This window comes from Patagioenas fasciata, chromosome 1, assembly GCF_037038585.1.
Source record: "Patagioenas fasciata isolate bPatFas1 chromosome 1, bPatFas1.hap1, whole genome shotgun sequence".
Lineage (NCBI taxonomy): Eukaryota > Metazoa > Chordata > Aves > Columbiformes > Columbidae > Patagioenas > Patagioenas fasciata.
The window spans coordinates 147,453,765-147,479,193 of NC_092520.1; the positions used below are offsets into that span (position 1 = coordinate 147,453,765).

Here is a 25,429-nt window from a genome sequence, read left to right on the forward strand (position 1 = left end):
CACTGTCACCCAAGACCGGAGGCAGGAGTGGGGTTTCATTGGCTGTTGAAAGCAAAGGAATCAAATTGGTTGGGCAGCGTCTTCCTTATTTAGAGAAGATGTAAAAACAGTTATGGACCTCATCAGCAAGCAATGACAACTTTGCAGGCACTTCCTTGGTGGCCCCATCACTGTGTGTATGTCAGGGCAGCTGAATATTTGGGGAGAATTGGCTTGAAGCGGTCATTGCTCTTGCTGTGAATACCCAGCAAATCCAAGACACCTCTTACTGTAGTGGCCCACGTGCTAACAGCTTGTCTGTTCCTCTAAAAGGAGAGCTCCTGGCTGGTTAACAGAGAGGTAAGCCATGTCAAAGGGAGAGAAAGCCCCAGGGCTTGCTTCTGCTGTTTTTATACAAGCACATTTCTGCTGCTTGCAGCGTCAGTTCTGCAGAGCAGACTGTGCAGGCTGGAGCATTGATCTTGTAGCTGTATGTAGCTGGGAACATTGATGTGTTCTTAAGTGTTCATGTTTTTCACTGAGGTGTCTTCCAAATTATCACATTTATTTGGGGAGGGTGTGTGCCTCTTGCAGGGGTGAAACTGTATTTGTGTTCACAAGGCAAGGGCTTAGGTAATGCATTAAAGAAGAGGAAAAAGGGAAATGGCTACACCTCCCTACTGTTTCACTGTCTCTTTTCCTCAAGCCCAAATACTCTTTTTTTTTTTTTTGTAATAATGTTTGAACATCTCGATTTTCCTCTGCTTCTCTTTGCTCAGACTGTCTCACTTGTTTCCGCTGATTTTGTACTGATGCTGTTTGAGCTTCTCTGGAGCTGGACAGATTAGACTTTTTTCTTAGTTAGTTTCACAGCACATATTAACATATTACTGGGACAAAAATGACTGAAATTTATGAAGATATTTTTGCCAACATGTCTATCAACTTTTCAGAGCACAGAACTTGCATCGCCTATGTCATTTGAGATGCCTGCGTGTTAATAAAGAGAGTACCTGGAAGCGTAATTGAACTGAGAGCACCCAGCGTGACATACAGTTTCACATTAACAGCGTTGTAATATGAGACCTTGGATACTGCCAGCACTCACGCAGGAGCACCGTGACAGGGAGGCAATGGCAGCCCTGAGGCAGGTGAGCAGTTCGATTCAGTGACGTATGAAATGCTGATTATTCTCTTGAGAAAGGGTCAGCTATTAAAAGATTGAGAACCACAGGACTAGACCCTGGCTGATGCCAGGTGGCGTTTCAAAGTCTCTCTGGCTTTGTTGAAGCAGCACGCAGAATATCTTCTACCTTTTTCTCACAATGAAAAGCTTCAGACCCTTTTCTCTCCTGCCTTCTACTTCGTCTCATGATTTTTCAGCTATGCAAAGTGCATATATAATTTTTAGCAAGGAATAATACTAGTATTATTTACAACCCCTCAGCATAGCTGCAGTCTTTATGAGGCTAACATCAGCGGGAAACAAAGCCCAGACTCACTATTGTAGGGATGGAAGGTTGAGGTCCTAGGCTGTCTTATGCTACAGTCTGAAGACCTGCCTATTCCCAATGCATGTGACTCCTAGAAACATTGCCTAATCTTTTTCTTTCCAATAGATTTTTTTTTCCCCCCTAGAGAATGTTTCAAGTGCAATTTTGCAGTTTGCTCATCATCAGTGTCCTAGGAGAGAAATCAGAATACAGCTGCCAATCAGCAGCCAAAACAGCATTTGGTGGTTTCATGGGTTGAGGGAGAAGTGTGCAGAGCTGACTTTCCATCATTGCCTTTTGATCACCTTTGCATCTTTGTGTCTCCTTTGTCAGGTTTCTCATAGCAAAGCCTGGTCATGGTCTAAAAATGCTTCTCTAATTTGTGCTGGCACATCTGCCACTGCAGATTCCCAGCAAACTGTTCTGATGGCCCAAGTCAGGGAACAATTTGTGGGATGCACCCTGTCACATCCCAGTACTCTCGATCCTCAAATAAATACTAAATGGTAGTACAAAAAATAGGGATAAATTCTGCCAAGTCTATTGAATGTGTTGCTTTGGCTTTTAGTCAGCCCAGCTGCAAAGTGCCTGCTGTGAGCTGTGGTGAGCCAGGGTAGCTAGATCACGGGACAGCCTCCTACCTGCAGTTGCTTGCTGAGCAATTAGAACTGACAGCATATCGTATGGGAAGTGTGGCCAGATCGCTGGCCAGCAAAAATCAGAACTTCTCTTGCTTGATCTGGAACCCAAACCAAATAGCTAAAAATGGTGATTTCACTGGGGCATTCGGCCCTCATGAGACCAATACTCCTGGTATCTGGCCTAAGACCAAATGGTGTGCAGCTGGGACATGAAGTGTATACTGTAGCCTTGTGCTGCTCAGCAATTTTGCATTCGAGCTGAAATGAGTCTTGAAACGTTCTGTAGTCTGATCTGTGACCAGTAGGTTGCTGACTTCCTGTGTATTAGCAAAACAGTCTGAAGATGAACTGCCATGTAAATTCTGGAGCTTCTGGTTCAATTAGGCAAGCTTATCTCCTCTAAAAGATGTCTCATTCTGGTTGGCTTTGTCTTCTTGGCCCATGAAATAACTGTTTTAAGAAAACACACTGTAAGGCTTTGATTTTCAGATAGTATGTTGTCCTGGCTTCATGTCCCCAGTGAAATTTGGAAGGCATCAAGGGAGACAACAATAGCATTTGCAGTAAAATAAACCCTGTGAACTCCAAAATGGTAAAAATTTACTTCAGCAATCAGCCTTTACTTGCTCAAAATCTCAAGACCCAGGATGACAGTGCTTACTGCCTAATTAAAGTAACAAGTTTTCATTGTCAGTATTTTAGTACAATATTAAAATAACCCCCCCTTTGGAACACAGCAGTACAGATCCACTTTCAGATAGTCTAGGAAAAGCTACGCAGCTGAGCAGTAACGTGATATGGATGCAGAGCACATCTTTCAAAAATGCATGATGACTTAGAGTCCTAAGCTCCATTTTCAAATCTCTTACAAGTCTTTCCCTATTTTAAGGCCTGGGTAGAGCAATCCTTCACTTAAACACAGAAGGACAGACTTGCCTGTGTTGAAGACCCAGGCTGGAGGTGGAACAGAGGAGAAGGGAGATTTCCAGGTGACAAATGTGATCATAGTAACAGGAGAAGTATTGCAGTCTCTGGATAACTTGTATAAAAGTCTGTTAGCCCAAGTATGACCATGGAGTCCCATCAGACCATCGTTAGGCTAATGGGGTTTTTTGGTCAGCGTGTAAAGATTTGTAACACAAATACTAGGACTGTTATGAATGAAATATGAATCACAGTATGAAAGCAGCAGAAAAAAAAGACCAAGGGTTGCAGGGATGGCATGTGTTGATATTCAAGGACCCAACTGATAGCCATAAAACTAGTAAACACTGAGGAGCATGTTTTTGCCATCATTAGATTCAATTAGGGCTGCACCATAGATGATTAACCAGCAGAAAACCTGAGATCTGGTAGCAGAAGGATGACAAAAAGTGTTATAGCACACCACATTTGTTATTTCTCTTTCTTTCTGTTATCCAAAAGAGAGGCAGATTTGTAGCCATTCAGATACCGCAAATTAATAAAGGCAATGGACAAGAACCTTGTCTGAGATTCTTGGAGGCTGAAGCAAACAAGCTTCTGAAGCAAAAGTTTCACCTCATTAAAACTCCTGGTTCCTAAAGCATATAAAAGACCTGTTCAAACCCAGTTTGTCATTACCAGTCAAAAGGAACCTAAGATACATAGTGAAGACTTAACAGGTGTCCTCCTTCGTCCTCCATGTCCCACAGGCCACTTGGGCACATGCATTTTGGTGCATGTGCATACATGGGTAAGAGAGTGGGTAAGTTAAACAACTTAGAAAGTAATTTAAAATAATTATCTTCCCGTTCTGCCACAAAGACTGTCACTGAGTTTTTACGTGCTGATTTCCTACAGGCAGGCACAAATGGCAGAACATATTCCTGCTAATATTTTTGAGGGAAAAATATTTTAAAAAGTTAGCTTGCTTGTAATAAATCCTGGTTTACTGCTTATTCATCCTAAATTCATATTCTGTAGAGAGCATGTCAAGCCCCAATATATCAAACATACCCACCCATCTTTCTTTTCTGAGGAGTTACCACAGAAGCTAGTTCATAGGGACACAGTAACTTTGCTGTGCTTGCACACAGACAGGCTTATAGGCAAATCTTGTTCGTAATGACACGATCACAATGTCCTTTTTTCAGCAGAGCTGTTCGCAATGTATCATGATGTAACAAAGCAGAACTTGCATCCTTTACTGTTTTCTGCACAAGATCTCGCTGGGGATTATGCCTGTTTAAGGCTTGGTGTAGAAATCCAGAGGTAGGAAGCCCTCTGGGAAAGGGAATTGTGTTTCAACTTCCCTCTGTTCTAGGCTCTGGGAGAAGAAGGAAACCCACACAGCCTGCAGAGTAGGTGGTGTTGAGTCAGAAGGGGAACACCCAAAGCTGCAGGTGATTGCACTGGCTCCCCTGTGGAGCTCTTGCTAGTGCAGGCTGAAGGAAACTTGGAGTTCTGGAGATCTCTGGAAGTGCAGAAAAATCCTTCTGTGGTGCAGAGATGTCAGTGAGAGGTGTATTTTAGTGCAGCTGACATTCTGGTCTTTCTCCATTCGTGGCACAATAAAATCTCACGAAGAACAGTTCTGAGGTGGCCACGTCTGCCTCTGAATATCTTATAGAGATTGAAATGACTGTCATAAGACAGAGTGGTGACTCCACAGCTAACCTATGGGTTCCCAAGCTGGAGTTCTGCACACCAGCCCACGCTGCCTCTCTCATTACCTTCTCAGCTGTTCCCACTCCACAAGGACAGACAGTCCTAGGGCAAAATGCTGAGCTTGAAAAAAAAAGAAGTGACAGCCACCAGCCCCCACAGAGATCTGTTCAGTGTTATTTATTAGGAGAGTGGAATGACATGGAACATGTTTAATTTGGTTTTAGTTCGTTACGTGTGTGGTTTTCTCATTACAGCAGGAACAGGCACACTGCAGGAACAGGGATGCTAAATGCCTCATTTAGGTAGCATTATTGATAGGAAAACAAAAATAACTTGTTTTTTTTGGTGGTGATGATTATGTTTTGTCCAAGAGGCCAGCTGGCCAGGTCTCTGGGTGATTCCTGACTGCGGAAGCCACTCAGATTATTTCCTGTAATCCAGTATAGAAGATTAAGGATGATTTCTGCCATTTACCGGGTAACCATGTCTTCCTTATGTTGTGTATCATTAGCTCAGTTGAGGACTTTCTCTTGCATGTCAGTTCTTCATCTGTTGGTCTGGTTCTCTCCTCAGATTTCAAAGAAGTATGAATCCTGGGCCTTTTGTGCAGTCATCCGAACTCTTTCTTGGTTTTGTCAACCTTATTTACCTGCAGAGTGGGCAACACTGAGAGTCTAAAACTTGTAATCTAGCTTTGATAACCATTGAGATTTGTCATTTAATTTCCATAGAAAGGACCCTATCTTTGACGTCTCTTCCTGACCTTTTCCCCCGCCCTCTTGCCATTCCCCCTCTGTGTTGTCGGGGGAAGAGAAGCTACTGGAGGGGTGGAAGTGAAACTCCTCAGACCCTTGGTATTTAGGGAGAGTGGTTTAGTCTTTAAACGGAACATAAGACTTGAACCGAAGCATAACAGATGTTTCTATCACACAATTGGATTGCTCATTGGTCCCCAGGAGGTGAGGAAGAGTAACGCTACATCAGATTTTGGCTGGACTCACCACATCTGAAATATTCAAAATCCTCTAAGGCAGACAGGTGTGTAACCCCTGTTGTCGTGTTGCTCTTCCACAGAGGAAGACCAAATCAGCTACTGCAGAGAGAGGAGAAGGGGTCAATATGCAGGGCTTCCTGCCGTGAGAGCCTGTCATGCAGAGCCTCATTCTAGGAAAAGAGTCCTTGGGCTACTTGGGGTGAGAAACTTCTTTGTGTTCAGACAGCATTGTGGAGATGTCTACATCTCAGTGGGTTCATGTTCACTGAGGGTCTAAGCCTGCAGTACAGTCAATGCGGGCCTAGTTAATACAAAGAGCCCAGTAATTGACACAGCTCACCACCCATTAAGTGTCCTCTTCAGGGTGAGCTGAAGCACTCTCGGGACTCCACTACCTTCATTGACAAGGTCTGTGTTTCACAGGAACTGCGACACATGGAGACACCTAAGTGGAAGTCTTTCACTCTGGAAATGAATCCTTTACCCAGCTCTCAGCAGCCTACCTAGCAATGGAGCAGCAGATTGAAGGTAAAGATGTGCAGACTGCTGTTGGATTCAGCAACATCTGCAGGGATGGTGTCTGCTTGGAAACCTCTTGCACCCGTCTCTCAGTGGCACAGACACATTTCTCAATCCAAGTCTGAAAGGCAATCTCAAATCCATAATCTGAAGCCCTGCAGATGCTTCACACATATTTGCATTAGGCAGCTGTCTCACTATCCTGGCTGCAGTATCTTGGATGTTTTTGACAGCGGGGGTGTGTTTCAAAGACCATGTTCCTTTTGTTTTGTGCGAGAGCGTTTGCACATTCTCAGCTACATAAGGGTGGGCGGAGAGTGGCTGCACAATGTGCCTCATTCTCCCCCTCCTTGCATCCAGATCTGCAGTTGGGAGAACTTTTAAAGGGCATCAAAACTCCAGGCTGAGCTAAGTGAACCATTCAGAGTTTTGGAAACCCCTGGCTTCTGTTGTCAGCTGCATGTTCTTTCAGTGTCATTAAGACCCCCTAGGGCTACATAGCTAGCAGCAGTTCACAGACACAAGTGTCACCAGCCACCTCCCAAAAGCTGGGTCATGCTCTGAATACTTTGTGGAACCAGAGCAAGAAAAATAGATTCTCCAGATCCTTTATGTTTCTGAAATCAAATTGCAGGAGTTGTGGGATTCCAGTTCCCTGTTTCTGCCCATGGCAGGTTTCATAGACTCAATCTTGTTCTGCCCATTGCAGAAATACCTTATTTCTTCCTCAGCTCTTCCATTTATTTGGTTTCAAATCTGATCTGCAATGTGCCCATAACCATATTGCATGTACAAAAAGAGCAATCATGTAATAACTCATACAGGGAGGAAATTTAGACTGTCAACGATATTATTGAAGAACTCGTCTTCTCTTGCCCTTCCCCATTAATCTTCTCTCTAATTCCTTAACTCCCTCAGTAACTAATGAGTCAGAGTCACAGAAATATTTACATTAGAAGGGACCTGGGGAGTTCATCAACCTCCTGCTCCAAGCAGTGCTAACTTCAAAGCAAGAGCAGGTTGCCCAGTCTTTAACCTCATCAGGCAGCAGCAAGAACAGGGCTGCTCCACACAGGAAGGCAAGGCAGCAGCTGAGGGTGACAGCAGCATGTACAGGGGCAGTACTTTCAACCAGGGCACAGTCCTAGGTCCTCACCAGCACCCAAACTCAGTGAGCAGAGCAGGGGTGCTGATACTAACAGGCCCCATCAATGGTTCACTGCTCAACACACAAATACAAGGTAATAAATCAGGTCCCAGGTCAAGCTAGGAAATCCAAACAATGGAACAGGAGCCCTTTGGAACCAGACTGGGAACAGAAACACCTGTGCTGTAGTTTAGGCCAGGACTGAAGGTGCATCCCTGAGCTTAAAGAGAAGTTCTGGAGCAACAGGCAAAGGGTGCAGTTTGGAGGGCATAGGTGGGGCTGTATGCAGTAATTACACCTGGTACACTGAGGGCTCTGAAGAAGTATCTTCAAAGACAGGAGATTCTCTGCCCTCTCTGGTTGCCCATTCTCATGCTGCACGAGTCTTAAGGGTAAATATGTTTTCATTTTAGAACTTTGTCCTTAAAATTGGCTGAAAGATTAAATTCTCTGCCTTTAATCCATGGGATCATAGATCACACAGCTGCCAGCTTGAACTTTTTGATGGTTCCAAAATGTCATTTTAGCCTAAAGATGGAGCTGGTATTTTCCTTTCATATTGGTCTTTGTGTGAACCTCTATAAATAGGAGAATAAGAGTGGGAAGGCAAGGGAGTTTTTTTTCGTTGTTATTTAGTATAAATTGATTCCCAGGACTGATACATAGAGACCTGAGGTTTAACAGGATCTATAGGAGTAACAGCAGATTTTTCATTTCTTCATTGAAAATGTGCATATGGAACTATATTCTGTTCTCATCAACAGAGGTCTATTAAAGGTGCAGGCTGCATTCTCAGAAAGCTACCTAGATGGGTGGCTGAAGCTCAGTTAGCCACCAGAAATTCATCCAAAGGGAAAGTTCATTGGCTAAATGAAGAAATGGGGCAATTTCAGAAGTGACTTAAATTCTAGTCAAGTTTGCAGGCTAAAGCAAACAGAATGAGATTTCATATATAAATGCAGTGATTCAGGTTTTGTTCCTATAGCTCCTTTTCTCAATAGAGGAAAGAGAACAGGGTAATTTTTAGTTCCTCAACAGCAGAGCAAGTAATACAGCAAAGGGGACTCAAGCTGTGCCACAGAGTATTAAGGAGCTCCGAATTTGTCGAGACCTTGCAGGGGACCAGGAATGCAAGACAGGTGAGCTGTTTAAGGCAATATAACTGATAATAAATAGTTCTGCAAAGAAAGATTAGGGGAAAAAGTCTGTCCAGGAAATGGAGAAAAAAGGAGAAGAATAACAAAACCACATCATTTTGAGACAGAAAGATAATGAAGTGGTATTCAAAGATATTAAAACAGAGTGGAAGGAATTTTGAAGGCACATGTGTGGAAATTTATCTTGGAAATTGTGAGGAGCATATCAGATCTGCAGAGGCACACAGGAAAAAAAAATAGAAATGTTTAAAGTACAAAGCCAACACCAAACAATATATGGAGAATAGACAGCTAGTAAGTATTGTGGCTTACATCATCAAGGACCAGAGATAAGTGGCATGTAGCTGGGATCAACCAGTACCTAGCTTCCAGCAAGCTGCACTTTTATAGTCTGTGGTCATCGGTTCCTGTGAAACCTAGGACTGTTCACACTCAAAATTAGTCATCTGCTGCTGCAGATTGCTGAACTGGCCTGACTTACAGCAGTAAAGACAGACACATGTAGAAGTAGTTTTAAGATTAGAGCATTAAGGAGCAGAGGGTGTAAAATAAGCAGAGTTAGTGAAACTCATTTTGGTATCAGTATTAGAGAAGAGGTGAAGGAGTCAAGACAGCCTATATCTCAGTGCAATAACAGGATTATTAAAGAGATTATAAAAAGAAACATGGGAAATCTAAAACATGAAATTAAAGAAGTGGAACTGAACCATAATAGAAGCTCTGGTAATTCTATGAGACCTGTACAGTTCCTGAGGAAAGGTGTTAGAGTTGAGCTCTGTTGGTATCTTCTACACTTGAAGAAAGGACACATTTATGACATACCTGCAGAGTTCAAGGTTTGTGAGTTCTCCACAGAAGTATGACAGAGTAATTTTCCTGATGATATCCAGGATTGTATTCAAAAGGCATCTTTCTGATACAAACAAAAATATTTTCTCTTTGCTAGGTGGCTAAAGCTCTAAAATCTTGCAAACAGCTTAGCAATATCTTTGATCCTTGGTAAGTTGCTGAGAGCACCTTCAGCCCTTCCTTGAACATCTTTGATATCCTTCAGCCCCTTGTGTATCCTAGAGGCTCCAATTTGTTGATCTCTCCCTTGTGCTGGGGTGTTCAAAACTGGACATAGCACACTTGATGTGGCCTCTCCAGTGCTAGCTACAAGGGAAATGATCACTTTCCTCGGTCCTTGAACAAGTCCATCTTGCTAATGCAGTCCAGTATGTACTTTGCCTTCCTAGCCACAACTACTAGTTTAGGTTCAGATCACTCTTCACCAGCATCACCAGCCTCTTCTAAAAGCAAAGCTTCTCCCCAACTAGTCAGTGCCCAACCTGTATTTTTGCCAGGAATAATGTCTTCCCAGGGAAAGGGCTTTGCATTTGTTAATGCCAGACTGCATGAGAGTCCTGTCAATCCAATCTTCCAGCTTTCCAGGATCCATCTGGATGCCAGACCTACCCTCATTGTATCAGCTTTTCCTGAAATTTGTTGTTGTCAACTGTGAGCTTGTGAAGTCAGTGAAAGTAATTTGGAGCTAATGATAGATTCTTCCTCAGATGCTTACTATGCTTACCCAGAATGTTGTTTCTACTCTCCAAATTGTTATCCATTGTGATTTTGTACTATGTGTGGTCATCCCACATAGTACCCATATTAAAAAACAATATAAAAAAAGATGGGATGGGTTTTTGCCAGAAAACACCTCATTCTTTAGCCTTGTATTTTTAACATCCACTTTTAAATCTGTGTATGGTTCTAGTTGTTTTGCTACTAATCCGTGACTGTACGATACAGTTAAAATGACTGAAGCTTCCCTCCAAGGCAAAACCCAAAGACAAGGTGAGATCAGTAAACCAAGTTTTCATCTGGTTGATTACAATGGCCATTGGATAATATTTTTAAAGCCTGCAACTCCCATTTTCAGAAGGGAACTCACCTCTCCATGTCAAAATATCCTCTGCTCTCAGCACCACGGCTCCTTATTACCAGTACCATTTTTCACACTGAAGTCTGGGAGCTGTTGAAGAGCTGCCTGTGAGTAACTAGAACATCAGTGCCCTCTCTCCAAATATTATGAAGATTTGGAAGTTTCTCTGGTTCAAGATTGCCTCCTTCCTTGCCTTGAAATGTTATTTTCTGATACTTACTCTGATAAGAAAGTAGCAAATCTGAGCACAAAATAAACGCTTTGTATTTAAGGTTGCAACCACCTTGTTATTTCTTCACCAGGCCTCGCAATGTAAGGTATTTGTTATGATGGCTTCTAACATATGGAAGATCAAGATCGGATTCCTAAAATATTCTGAAAACCAGTTATAGCTTTAACAGTGACTGCGGTTAAATATAAAACCAAAGTAATTTGTTCTATTAAAAAGTCAGAGTCTTATTTTTATCAAGTGATGTTATGAGGGCATGTTCTAAATCAGCCAAAAGCTCTTGTAGCAACAAGAGCTTCACTTCTGCAATTTTTAAGAGCCCAGTTAAGTTGGTGTGGCTTCTTTGTGTGTTTTGTTAGCACAGAATTCTTGCTCTGACACTGACCAGATCAGGCAGACTCTAGAAGATGAAACATTTGAAGAAGACACAGGCAAGGGAAATGCAAGAGCTGAAGAACATAGCTGAGTTTATCTTTTGCCTGCAAAGATGAGTCTCATTTGGACAGGATCAGGTTGTGATGGGAACACAGGACTAAGAAGTAAAACCACACATTTCATGCATTCATATAACACTTCCCCTCTTGACATCCCTCTCCATACTATCATGTACTTCTCCATATGCATTGGCCCAGTTTAAGATTACACTGCTAATGACGATATGCAACTATTCCAAGCATCCTCTAACCAGAATGTGTATTCCACGCAGGATTAAAGAATAGATTGTCTGATGCACACTAGACAGGCGGTATGGAGCAGGGTCAAGGCAAGCATGTAGCAGAGTTCTGAAATTTCCTTTTTGATCAAGCAAGTAGTGGGCATATGTTCACAGCTGGAATGCGTGCTCAACTTACTTTAGTGGAGTTTCAGCATTGACCTTTTGCTGCATTCCTTCAGCAGCAGTAAAATGGTTCTGCTTAAGTAAACTGACATATACCACGTGCAAACCCAGCTGTCTTTTCCAGCCCACCATTTCTCCTACTGTTACAAAAAGCTTGAACGCATGGGAATGCTCTAATTTAATGTGTAATGACCTCTCGTGAAAATAATGTTGTAAGAAATAACTGTACTCATGGCACAATAAAATCCACCTTGAGAAACCAGTTTAAGAAATGCCCACAGGGGTGCCTGTTAACAGGTCCTGGATTGTTATGTTTTATTACTGCTTGGTTGACACAAACACAGGAGGTTAAAGCCTCTTACACCATCTCCTGCTGAATCCGGTTGCCATCTCCAGCTTGACCCATCTTTACCTCTTTTTTGTTACCTTGTGTTTGCCACCTTTGTTATTGTCCTGCTTTGTTTTTCTAAGTGTCTGGCAGGTCTGGCCTATGTATGATTCCACGGTAAAAATTAAGATGGTAGCAAGTAGGTGATCTGGCAGGCGGTTATTACTGGGTAGAATGCTTCTTTACAGAGCTATTCATGATAGCGAGCACTGCCATTGGTGTGAGTCAACCCCAGGGAAACAGCCAGATTGCGCCCTTATAGTGTAGTGTTTCACTGCGTGCAGACCAAGGCTTTCCCAGGAGGTTTGCAATTCCAAGTACCCCTATTTACGAGATGCATTAAACTTCAGATATGTGGGGTTTGCTTTCAGAAAGTGCTGAATATCCTCCACCTGAAAGCCAACCTGCTTAAGCTGCCTTAGTTTGGATACTCAAAAGCGAAGACATTGCTTGGTGTTTGGATAGCCAGGAGAGACCTTTTTTCGTGTGCATGGCCTGAGCTTCCTGAATCACAACTGAATGCATCTTTCCCCATAAAAATGCAGAAAATACACAAATGACATGTATCCAGCATGTATTATAGGCAGCCCGCACTTCCACATTCTTGGCACCTATTTTTGAAGGGACGGTGAAAACGCTGTTGAATGGAAAGGGCAGTCAGGAAAGATCCAAAGGTGCTTTTTTTTTTTTTTTTAGTCTTCTCATAGGAATGAAAGGGCTGTTTCCACTGCCCTGCTCAAATAAATAACTCAGCCTTGATTGAGTTTTCTTCCCACTGCCATGACATCAGCTGAAAGATTATCACCTACTGCTGCTCATTGCTGTTGCCTTTCACTCAAATGAAGGTGGGTCAGTTTATACAGGACAACTGAGGAGCTCTTCTGACGCACGTTATTTTGCCTACAGAGGCTCAGGGAGCATTTTGGGGAGCGCTTCACCCACTGGAGGTGGCAACCTTCAGCAGAAAGGGCATCAGACAGGGTGACCAGCTGCAAGTAGTCGCCCTTCTCAGCAGGCAGAGCTGCAGCCAGAGGACCAGGAGACTTCAGAGCTCCCTCAATTCTTCAGTCTCCCTTAGGTAAGGCCCCCTGCCCACTCCCGAAGTGTTTGCTCCCCAGCACTTGCTCAGCACTGTAGTACTTCACTTGCCGTGGGCTGAATCCAGAGCCCACTCAGGCTCCTTGACAGCAGCAGAGGAGCATTAGTCACCCAGGAATAACAGCAGACAGCAGACTACGGAAGCATAATCTATTGTAGTCATAAAGAAATACTAAAGGGTACCTACAAAGGCCACTGGACTCAGGCCCTTCTCTCAGGTCTGGATTTGTAACCCCAAACCCTTTTTTGAGGTTAAGCACCAAAGAGGAAGAAAGGTCAACCTGATTTTTTTCTGCCATGGCAGGAATGTCCTATATTTGCATATATTTGCCAGTACATAAGATTATCTCAATCTCTTTGATGCAGGAAACTCAGATTACAGGCCCGTTTCAGCCTGAAGACATTTAAATCCAGCTCTCTCCTGAGAATGGCTTGACTGTCAAGGGAAAATAACATGTTAAAAAGCCAGGCTTGGATGGAATAACAGACGAATGAGTGAGAAACCACTGCTCTTCAGCGCATGTCCTGGAATCCAGGGAACATGTGGATGAGGCAAGTGTCCTCATTACATGGCAGACGTGTTACCAGTCTATCTGAAAGCCTTCTGTGAAGTCTAGTCAAAAGACTCAAAAAGACACCTAACCTGAGCTGGAAGTATTACGGAATGCTGAGGCTATTGTGGATAGAAGTAGAGTTAGGAACAACACCCTTGACTCTGTAATCAGTCATGAAGATGACTCCTTGTTGTCATAAAATCTTATTAAAGTGGTACTTAAATGTAAGAATAACTCTATATTATGGGTACGTGGTACACTTGATATGTCTGCAGTTGGACAAATAACTTGTTTTCTGAATTAGGCGCCTTCACGGGTCTGCAGCATTGCAGTCATAAGTAAATCAGTTCTCTACCTTGATTTTACATTTTGTATATAGGGTGGGTCTTATTTATTTTAGCTCTGAGACAGATGAGCTGTAAGGTCTCCAACAGCACTAAAAGATGTCAGAGCTTTTGAAAGTCAGAGGTTTTCAGAGTGCTGGGAATTGCTGAATCCAGCCCAGATCCAGCCAAGGCTGCAGCAGCTCAGCACCCTCAGCTACAGAGAGTAGCAATGCTGAGCATGTGTTCTCAGTAGCCACAAAAATACACAATACGTAGGTACATATCTACGTGGCCAGTCCCACAGATCAACACAAGCAGACAACACAGCACTCAGTAAAATGCAAACAGTGCCAATGGCCTCATTCTGCTGCCTTCCCTGACTGATTGGGAGGAAAGCCCATTAGTGGAAAATGTATGTGCATGTATACATGAAGGTACAGGTACACATAAACATATACATACATATATAAGCTATATGTATCCTTCCAGTAACTGATGTGCTTTTAGACACTCTATCCAGTAACTTCCCCCCATCTTTGATCTCCCCTGCTGCTGGCACTTGGACATACCAGCCCCTGTGTCCTGCAGACCTCCTCGCACAGAAGAGAAGCTAGAAAATCTTCTTTCAGCAAATTCCCTACTATAAGCAAAAGTATACTGTTGTCTAAAGTGCGGTGTACACAGATAAAGAATCGACATGACTGAAAGCCCCTTCTTTTAAACTCTTTATATGTGAATACACTTAACAAGCTCTGCATGTCACAAAGATTTTTAAAAAATTAACACAGTTCCTTTAGTTGTAATTTAGGCATGAGATCATGCTATCATAGAAATGTTGGTTGGAAGGAGCCTCTGGAAGTCGTCTAGTTCAACCTCCCACTTGAAGTGGGACTCTTGCCAATTCTAGAAAAGATCAGACCATGGCTGACCTTCATGCTGTGTATCTAGCCGTAGAGAGATATCCATCTAACTGAACATATGATTACTATAGGGCTAAGAATAATTCTCTGACTAGGGGGATGTTTAAAATACACTGGATGGTATCTGATCAAATTTATTGGAAATTTATTTTGCAATGGATCTTTCTTTCTCTCTCTTTCTTTCTCTTTCTCTCTTTCTCTTTCTCTCTTTTTTCTCTCTTTCTCTTTCTCTCTTTCTTTTTTCTCTCTTTCTCTCTTTCTTTCTTTCTCTCTTTCTTTCTCTCTCTCTTTCTCTCTTTTTCTTTCTTTCTCTCTTTCTCTCTCTCTTTATTTCTCTCTTTCTCTTTCTCTCTCTCTTTCTCGCTTTCTTTCTCTCTCTCTCTTTCTCTCTTTCTCTTTCTCTTTCTCTCCTTCTTTCTCTCTCTCTCTTTCTCTCCTTCTTTCTTTCTTCCTGCCTTTCTTTCTGCCTTTCTTTTTGTCCTTTTTCTCCTTCTTTCCGTCTTTCTGTATTTTTTTAAATAGCAAGTTAAATGTTCAGAGCTTTCTCTTCTTCTGCAGAGGCCTGGACTTGGAGAAAACATGAACATCTGAAGAGCATTACTGATGTAAATGAAATGTGTAAGGGTCTGTTGTTTCTTTTTTCATTAGATTTACATGACCTACACCAATACACTGCTAACAAGGGAGCTTTGGGAAATATATATTTGCATGGTGAAGAGCTGTGTATATTATTACTGAAAAACCGTCTGCCCACTGCTGGTTTAAGTATATTATGACACTTACCCAGCACTCTTGCACTGCATATCTCAATTTTGCAAGAGTGAGTTTCATAATCCATGGTTTTCAAATTAAGAAGTTGAGAGGGGATATTTTGGCTAAACATGTCATGAGTTACTGTTGACACTGAGGAACTGAGTTTTGTTCTTCTGATGCTCAGTCTGAATTTTGAGCCTTTAGATCTGTCTGCTAGACAGTCTTTTGTTTAGAAGAGTTGCAAAGCTTTGATGCCTTGCATATTTTGCACACATTCATCTTCTTATTTAACCGTTACATGCTGCTAGAGATATGCTGGGAAGTGAAATCTTGGGCCCACTGCAACAAATAGCAGAACTCTCACAAAGTTCAGTAGGGCCAGTATTTAACATTACTTTGTCATAAAAAGCCCCGAATTTGGCTTAGGCATGCAACTGAGCGGAGGAGATCATAAAGTCAGCCTGAATAATGACATCTAGCAAAGATCATATAATCATAGCATCATAGAATGGTTTGGGTTGGAAGGGGCCTTAAAGATCACCTAGTTCCAATCCCCCTGTCATGGGCAGGGACATCTTCCACTGCACATGGTTGATCAAAGCCCCATTGAACCTTGAACACCGAGCAAAGAAATTCAAACAGGTGGACAGAGATTTTCTAGGAAGTGTCTGGAAAGATTAATCTCTGGCTTCATCACTTGCATCACATTAAGCAAAAATTACTTGCAAGCATTCTCTTAGAGTTGGTGTGAGTCATTCTCTTGAATATAGAATATGTTATTCTAAGTTATACTGAGTAATTCAGTTGATCAGCAGAGAGTTTTCTTCACTATGTTTTTCTATATTTTTGAGGGGGGAAAGCCTATTAAATTCCCCTAGATAATATTGTATGTATGTCAGAATTAAGACAGGGTCATGAACTGAACTGTAGTTAATCTGATAGCTTGGAGATAATAGTCATGACAGAATAACTGAGCTATTCCAGTTCAAAATCTGCTGTTTTCAGGGGGAGAGAGTGTGACTGCTTATGTACGTTGGTCTGGCTAGAAGACCCTCATAATGGTCTTTTTTCTGCTATGGGACTGCAATTACAAGTAATTAGCTTCAATTGACACATGGGTGCTGGTGTTTTCTCCTGAGGCCTTATCAGAGTTTGGGCACACTACTTTCACCACCACAGGCCATGATTGGTCATGCTTTTGGCTAGAGAGGCATAAAAGACTAAGGTTGTGAGGAAAGCCTGGCCAGACAGAAATCCATTTAATAATTAAGGGGTCCAATCTCCTAGGATTTGATCTAGAGAACTCCAGTGTTCTCAAGTCACTGGCTTTTCATTTTCACTAATTCCAGTAGCCTTTGAGTTAGGACTTGGGTGTCCTGAAGTATGCGATTTGCTCTCTTCTCACAGAACTTAGTGTCCTGCAAATAGTGAATGAAATGTTAAAACCAACTAACTAACAAACACAAAAGCAACAAGCAAGTTTCCTTTCTTCTCAGGGTGCCTGTGGTGGGGTTGAGTTGAAACTAAGGCTGACAACAAAGTTATGGGAACAAGAGGTGGCCTCTGTGTTTCACAGGGGGGAAGGTTTCTCCTATCTGTGCATGACAGAACATCCCATCCACTGTCCAGATGATTACCTTTTTCTACATCCTGATAATGTTCCCAGTCAGTAAAGTTTTCCTGATCAACTACATGTTATCTCTTTGTCATTCATCCTACCATTTTATCTCTTCATAAGTCATCCTATCACTATCTGGCCCACAGTTTGTAGATTTAGTGCTAACAACAAAACCAAAAAGTCTGCCGGCAGTCTTCTGTGCAACTGCTGACAATTTATCATTCCATCACTTGAGTCCTTCCATTTTTAAATCAACTTAGTAGAATGAATTGTTCAATCCAATGACAGGAGCTTTAAAAGGACTAGATCATTTGAAAGGCAGGGAGGTTTCACTTTCCTGGGTGCTGGGTACTTCAGAAAGAGGTAGCTAGTTCCCATTAAGTCTCTGGTAATCAGAACTGTACTGCTGTGATCACTTGTGTGCCATATGCTGAACATTCAGAGTTTTTATGCCACTCGTGTTGAGTGCTACATCCATCACTCAGCTTTGTCATCTCTGTTGGGACTCGTGATAATTGCCAGCTACCAAGTGATTTAGAAACACAACAGATAGGAAATATGTTATGGGGAAACTGCCTTCCTTGATGACTCCAGAGCACATCCATTGTGAAAGGCAGAACTGAAGCAGCAGTGGCCCAATCTGAACAGCAAATTCCATCTACTGAAACAGCAGAAAATGACACTAGTAAAAGCATCTGCATCAAGGAAAGCACGATATCCTTCATTGCTAGGTGGCACTTCCCTGTTTGAAGGTTTCAAAGTCAAGTGGACCTCAGAAAGATGCAGCAATTTCCAACAATTTATTTTTATCTGTAGTTCACATGTCTTAACAGGAAGGCTTCATAAACAGGGCTGAGAAGGACTAGCTATCAATGCAAGAGTGGTCTGTACCATTTTGCATGTAGCAACATCAGCTTGAAAGAGTTGCCCATAATTTATGGACTGCTTGAAAGAAAGAACCACTTCCATGGGCAGGGAGAATTGCCTGAAACGGCTAAAAACATTTCCAAGATAACAACTGGTGGTCAGGCAGCGGTTTCCAAACAACTACTCAACAGAAGCACTCACATCCTCTTGTGTAGCTGCTCAAACTTGAGGCCAAGCTCCTGTCACTGACCCACTGCAATTTCCACCTTTTGTTGGTGAGCAAGGGAAGATTCATTTCTCAAAAAAAGGAGGCTTGGCTGGCTTGCGCTGGTAGGATTTCCGCTGCGGAAATAGGCACACCGAAAACCGATAACGTGGATGCTGCACGCACGAGGTGTGGCGGAAGGAAGCAGGCCCCTGTTTGTGGAGTGATGCTATTTCTGCCAGGATTTAAAAGTGTTCTTTGGAACAAAGTTGAAATAGTCACTATAAATGACTTGCATGAGTGAATACAGAGCATTTTGGAGGATTATAATTTATGCCGGGCAGGAGCTGTTATGGTTCAGTTTAAGGCACTTAAAATAAGTCTTTTGGGAGACAACCAAACCAGCTTCAACTCTGGTAACTTCCCAGTTCAAGACACTCCTAAATATATATGCAGAGGGTCCACTCCTGCCCATGAGCCAAGGACCTTGAACCCCTGTTGAAACCACTAGGTTTCAAAGATGCTCTGATGTTATTTGGCACTGTTATAAATGAACCAATGCTCATTAGGAAAAAGCTGACAATGTCATGTAGCACATAACTCTCTTCACCTTTTATCCAAACCTGAATTAATATAACTAAAGGATTTCATCTCCCAAGGTTTTGCCTTTCACAGAAACTATGTTTGGAAGGAATGGGGAGTTTTCTCCATGGCATGCTGCTTCATACAGATTTAAAACCAACCAACACATTAAGCCAACTGGGATCAAACCATGTCTGTCTTGATCCAGATGGTCATGCATGTGCTTCCCAAAGATGGAACAGCAGGAGGGAGAAACCTATCCATTTCAGCTGAGCAATCAGAAAGGCAGACATGAAGCCTGTCTTGCCATCTCTCAGGCATCTTAAGAGTTCTTTATAACACAAAGGCACAGCTGTATCCTCCTGTCATTTTGTAAATTAGACAGTGGATATCTCTCCATTCTCAGATAAATTTTTGTACTTTATTACATATTTTTCTTTGCTCAGTTTTATCCCTGTTAGTTAAAACCTTTCTTGGAACATGCAGTAAAAACCCGCCTCCTCTTTAATCTTTGCACCCTTTAAATATTTACGGATGGTTTTCATATTCCCCTTCAGATGTCATTTAGCCAGTGTTACTCTGTATCTCTTCAAACTTAGCACCCTTGGAAGGGCACACAAGGCCAAATTCTGCTCTCAGTTACATCCGTGCAATTTTGGAGTAAGTCAGTGAACTTCAGTAGAGTTTGAATTTACACCAGCAAAATGCAGAGCAAAAGGTGACTCATAAATAAAGGTGACTGCTAAATAAACTCTAGGGAGACAATCAAAACTAACATCACGTCCTCCAGGCCCTGGACTGCACAAGGTCGGTGGCTTTTCTACAACAGGATCTTTTGCTGCATTCCCAGTGACTGAAGCAAAGATTTAAGAGACACTGTGAACTGCAACAGCCGTCTGAAGCATGCCAGTATCTACCACAGCTCTTCTGAGAAGTGCAGATATAGCACACCATTACGTGTGAGTCCATGCTGAGTTCTTTCATGATTTAACACTGCTAGCTTTGGGGTTTTTCTATGTTACATAGAATATTTGATTACTAAATACTTCATATTTATATGTCTGCATTACAAACATGACACAAGAACCTTCTTTTATTCTGTGATTTTTCTCCTTCCCTATGGGTATTGATAATTATCCCCACTAGAGAAAATTTTTCCACTTCTTATTAACCCTGCATAGCTCTGGTTGAAAGCTCCCTTCCATGTCATTTCTGAAATAAGAGAAACTAGTCAGTGAGACAAGAACTATGCATCACCTACCTAAGTCCATAGCGCATTTTCCAATGAAAAAAAAAATTCAAATGGGAAGAAAGTCTCCAAAAGCAGCTTTGCTTGCTTAACCTGTCTCATCTTCCCCAAGCTGCACTTGCCAACCTACACTTTATATTACCTTCTACCACCCCTGCAGTCTTTTTTGTGGCCTACTCAGTCTGTTCTGCTACATTCTACTAAGTGTTTAGTGAATGTTTCATGGTCTGCAAAATTACATCAGTTATTTCCCAGCCATATCCTTCGGCTTTCTCCAGATTGTCTTGCTGTCCCAGCTGACTTCCTTGTACTGTCACTCTTCTATCACAGCCACCTTAGAGATTGTTAATGTGGTCAATGCTTGAAAGGCGTTATTAAATCTAGCAGAAAAAGAGCTGACTATTCACTGACAAGTTTCTCTGGGCTGTTTATACTGCATTCTTCCACTTGGTTTATTTTCTTTATGCTTTACCCCCGACACTCTTATTAGGTAGGATCAGCAGGTGCCCTTCATCTCTTGACTGCTCATCCCAGCTATTTCAGGTATGAAGCCTGTTGCTGCATGAACTGCCATCCCCTCCGCAGATCATCCCCTTCCCCAGCCTTCCCATGGTCCTCATGACAGGAACCACCTCCCAGGAGATGGATAGAGGTTTTCTCCTCCTTCACAGGTGGCAGCCACCTTCCTCATGCTCATTCAATGGGACACACGCAACAGACTAAATATCCTTTTCCCTACTCAGGGTACAGTGGTGTATGTATCTGAGTTGATGGGTAGGTGACACAGCATTGTCTATGACATTGTTGTTAGGTCCTCCTTAGCAATGCACTTCAGACATTACACATTGTATGGGACAACTTAAATAATGAGGCAGAGTTTGTAAGACTTATTTCACATCTTATGTTGACTAGTTTCGACAGCTTTTATCTTTTGGAGCCTTTATAATAAGGGTGAACACTGTTTTTCTCCCTTTACAGGTTATCCTGACAGATGTAGGAAGTAAAGAACTGTGAACCACCTCTCTTTACCCAGAATCTGGCCTAATGTCCAGAAACTAATCTTCAAAAAAGCTTTACAGGTTTCTTATGGCTTCCTCTGTAGCCTAAAAACACCATGACAGCCTGCACCATGTGTAAAGAAGAAATTTAGCACATTCCAAATAGGAATTAAGGTGTAATTTAGATGCCTGCCTCAGAAACTGTGGGACTGCCACCCATGCTTAGACAGCAAGCATCTATGGAAGTGCTTGGTACTAAAGCACAGCAATGCAAGTTTTCCCAGGAACTTAAATGGTCTGCTTCTGAGCGTTCATAAACTCATCTCCATTTCAAGGATAACAAGCACATCAGCAACTGGCTATGCCGGAGCTCATCCAGCTTATCAGTTAGGTTGTTGCTTATACATTCTCTGGTAGATGTGCTGACTCTGATGTGCCTCCTGGCAAACACTGCAGTCATCTGAGGGTCTCCAGTTAATCCAAAAGCCCACTTGCTCAGCAGGTTCAACACCACAGTTCCAGCCATGGACTTTATTGATCAAGAGTTGTTACCCCACCCCACCTGGCCTGTTGGAGCTGCCTGGTGCCTGTTTTGCCAGCAAGCACAAGGGGGAAGCACAACCTATGACGGATGAACTGATCCCATCTGCTGCTCACGCTCCCTGTAACTGCTGGACCTCTTTGCCTTCTGGGTTTAGTTCAGCTTTCCACGGTAATTTTGCTCACAAATAGCTTAAGCCATCAGCAGGACAGAACCTGTTCTTCTAAGGACTCCCTCATACAGAATACCATCATGCTGCTGGAGGTAGTCCCTTCTTTCTCTCAAGTGTAGCAAGTTTCACAAGAGTACTCAGTCCATCACCACCTTGCTTCTAATGGCTGTTGCGGCTGGTCTCCAAGGTGCTGCTCCTTGTGATGTGTGTTCGCTTTGTTCCACTTGCTTCTAAAGGCTGGGGTAAGATTACAACTTGGTGTTCAAATGCTATTATAGCGTAAAGTCAGGCACTAGAACTTACACAACCAGAAATGAGGTTGTTTGTACTTGTGCATAATAATATATTCTTATAATTCTGTGGTCTCATGGGACCACAATTCTGCAGTTGCTGCTGACTTCTACCACATCCAGTACATGGTATGAAGAAATAGGTTTATTTTTATGCAGCACTGATGGTCTGTCCTGATACGTCAGTGAGGCAAAGATACAAGACAAGGATAGACATCTCTTCACACTTCTGACCTGATGTGAATCTCAGGGAACAGCACTGTATTTTTGAATATAGTACAGGCAAGAAATAAATGTGGCATGCAAGACTAATGCTCAAAATACAACACAAGCATAACTTTAATGAGCGGAAAATGAGGTCCAGATCAAATGAAGTGATAAACTTTTAAGCTCACAGAAAAAACAGAACTGGGTTAGAACTTGATATGTTAGTCACGATTTCCTCCTTTATATTATATCCCCTCTCCATAATCACCTTCTGCGGCTTCACTCACCTCTCACACAATGGGAAAAGAACACCTTTCAGATGTGCTTCATTAACTTGCGTCCTGCTACCAGAGTGAACTATTGCAGAGGGAAAGACTCTGATGTGATTCTTACCTCTCCAGGCAGCGGTATCTACTAATAGTGAAACTTCTGGAATTACAAGAGGGTAACAGCAGCCTGGTCAGGACAAGGTCTGTACATCAGTTTCTCAACCATCTGCATTCTTCTCCTCCTGTTTGTCATCAGGCACCACGTGAGGAGATGGACACAGGTCATACAGCTCAAGACAAGAGGCTGAAGGTCAGTTAGCTATATCCTTGACAAATGGAGACTCTCTAAAATTATTTTTTCTTGTAATAACCTCAGTTCAGATTCTGTAAAGGGCACCTGCAGTTGATCATGGTCACCATGAGCAGGTTAAAAAAAGCTAGAAAATGGCATTTGCTTCTTATTTCTCTTTGTGGCAAGAACAATTTATTCAACACAAGCTACACGTACAATTTTGCACGTTCTCAAGGCATTAAATACTGTCATCCTTCCAAGGAACACTGCACTGCATATACAAATAGAAAACCTCATGCCTATTGAGTCATTTTCCTCTTAATCCAGCTTCTCATGACCCAAACAGGATTTCTCATGTGACTTTACTCCATAAACTGCAGCCTGTCTGCTACTGTTCTGTGCTGCTGCCAGGTATGGATCAAAGAGAAAGTATAGTTTAGGTCATCCCATCTCTACGTTCTGTTTTTCAATGAAGACAGCTAAAAATCTGCTGTTAGCACTACTTCCTTGGGAATAGATACAAAAAATGGGAATAATAGATCATGCATCAAGAGTCCTTTAGGCAAAGGTTCTGTCTGCCAGGCCAATTCAGGATTTACATGGGCCAGGTTTCAGTACAATTTTAAGCATAATTAATAGCTTTCCCATGCCATTCGTACCGCTTTGATTTTCCAAAACTTCACCACTAGAGCTTGTTTGTTCTTTTTGGTACCAAAGACCAATGCTGGAAAGTTCATATGTAAACTGCAAAGAACTGAAAACACACAGATTCAAAAAATGAAAGGCAAACATTTAATTATCATCTTAGAAACTACTGCCAGTTTTACACAAGTGATACTAAATTAATCGGTGTTTTTGTGTTTTGATAAAAGTAACAGGAGAATTCAGGCATAATTTCTATTAACAGTCTAAAAGTATAAGCAAGATGATTTGCTGAAGAATTTTTGGTGTTCCACCAGCTATTTGTTGGTAGACATACTAACTGAAGAAAAAGTAAAATAAAAGTACCAAATATGTAACACAGACCTTTTTCACAACACAGATAAGTCTCACAACTTATAAAAAGGAATACTTCTGCTACTGCACCCTTTCCAAACAGAACAGTGGTTAGAGCACTTGCTTTTCTGGGACCAGAGTTTAATTTCAGTGTAGGGCCAGCAATGTAAAATGAGCTCTAACAGGATTAATCCAGCTCCTTCTAGATGAATTTTCATCCTTCTTTTCTAGAACACAAAATTAGGTCACATTACTCGCATGATTCTTCTTGAGAAGTTGTTGGCAGAGGAAAATAAAGTATTTGACAGTTCAGCAATAGATGTTTGCTGGGTCACTTACATAGTTTCTGTACAGCATGCAGGACTTGATAAAAAACTAAGCTAAGAGATCATTAATTACATGGCAACTTTATAAACATAATGAACTAATTAATATTCCTTTTATTCTCTGTAAGAATTTTAAATAGTACCGTCTCTCCAGAACAGAGCTTTGCAATCTTCACATTTATCAAAAGAAATAAATTAAAAAAAAAAAAAAAAAAAAAATCACACTGAAAATAGAAAATAATTTGATTTTTCTTTGGCTGCCAGGATCCCTGTTTTTCAAGTGCAGAATTTCAGTAATACATAGAAAGAGATTCCAGATTCAAAGCCAGCTCTGCCAGGATCCTCATGCTTCCTACACAACTAAACTGTGGACTCCTGAAAGTTGCCTGGGACCTCCAACACCCTCAGCTGCTTCACTGTGAGCCTGACTCTTCTAGGAACCCCAAGAACCCCAGTCTCAGACACAGGACTTTCCCTGTGGCCAATCTCTGCATTGCTTCCAGCATCTGGGTCCACAGCTGATTTTAAAAAGTCTGACTGTCCTAGATGGGGGAAAAGCAGTTTCGAACCTCCCCTGTCTCCCTGGTATTTCTGATTAGATTCCTTAGTCATAAAACACTAATAATCAATAAGCAGCAAAATATACCTGTACAGAATCCAGATCATTATAGTGTTCCTATTCAGTTGTTCAGATGACAGACTTGCGAATGTGCTATCTTGAAATAAAGCAAAAAAGTTAACATCTGGGGAAAAAAGAATAAAATTAAAAGTTCTAATTATTGTCACGGGTATATTATTTTTATTTTTTAAACACTTCTCTGATGTACAAAATGCAGCAGCATAAAAGCTTGTTCCATTTTATAACAGCAAAGTGGTAAAATGAAGCAGTAATACATTTTATTTTGGTGGTCACTGTGACTCTGGAAATACAACTCTGACTAATTATGTCAAAGTTATTCTAAGGAGACACCTGACATTATTCATATTTTTAAAATATCATTGAGCAAATTCAGAAAACGCTTTTAAAACTCAACAACCTGAAGTCCATTCAGAAGATCCAATTCCTATCATAGGCTCTTATTCCTACTACTTAAGTATGAGACTCACTTATATTTCTGTAGATTATATACACTACGTTACATTGAACATCTTTCAGATGAAAGTGAGGAATTCAGCATTAATACTCTGCTGAATCGGAAAGCAAGTGGCAAAAATCAACTGCTGAC

General features: G+C 41.8%; 2 long non-coding RNA genes across 3 annotated transcripts; both read left to right on the plus strand.

Annotated features, from left to right (window-relative positions):
- Positions 1-166: 166 nt before the first annotated feature.
- LOC139829482 (uncharacterized) lies at positions 167-25,299 on the plus strand. Of its 2 annotated transcripts, none has more exons than XR_011741972.1 (4): positions 167-339; positions 933-1,130; positions 6,159-6,263; positions 24,468-25,299. It is a non-coding gene; the product is annotated as an uncharacterized lncRNA (long non-coding RNA). The 2 variants fall into 2 exon arrangements; XR_011741973.1 differs by lacking the exon at positions 24,468-25,299 and adding an exon at positions 15,397-15,518.
- On the plus strand, positions 21,101-24,422 carry LOC139829485 (uncharacterized). The gene is made up of 2 exons (XR_011741975.1): positions 21,101-22,065; positions 22,722-24,422. It is a non-coding gene; the product is annotated as an uncharacterized lncRNA (long non-coding RNA).
- Positions 25,300-25,429: the final 130 nt, after the last annotated feature.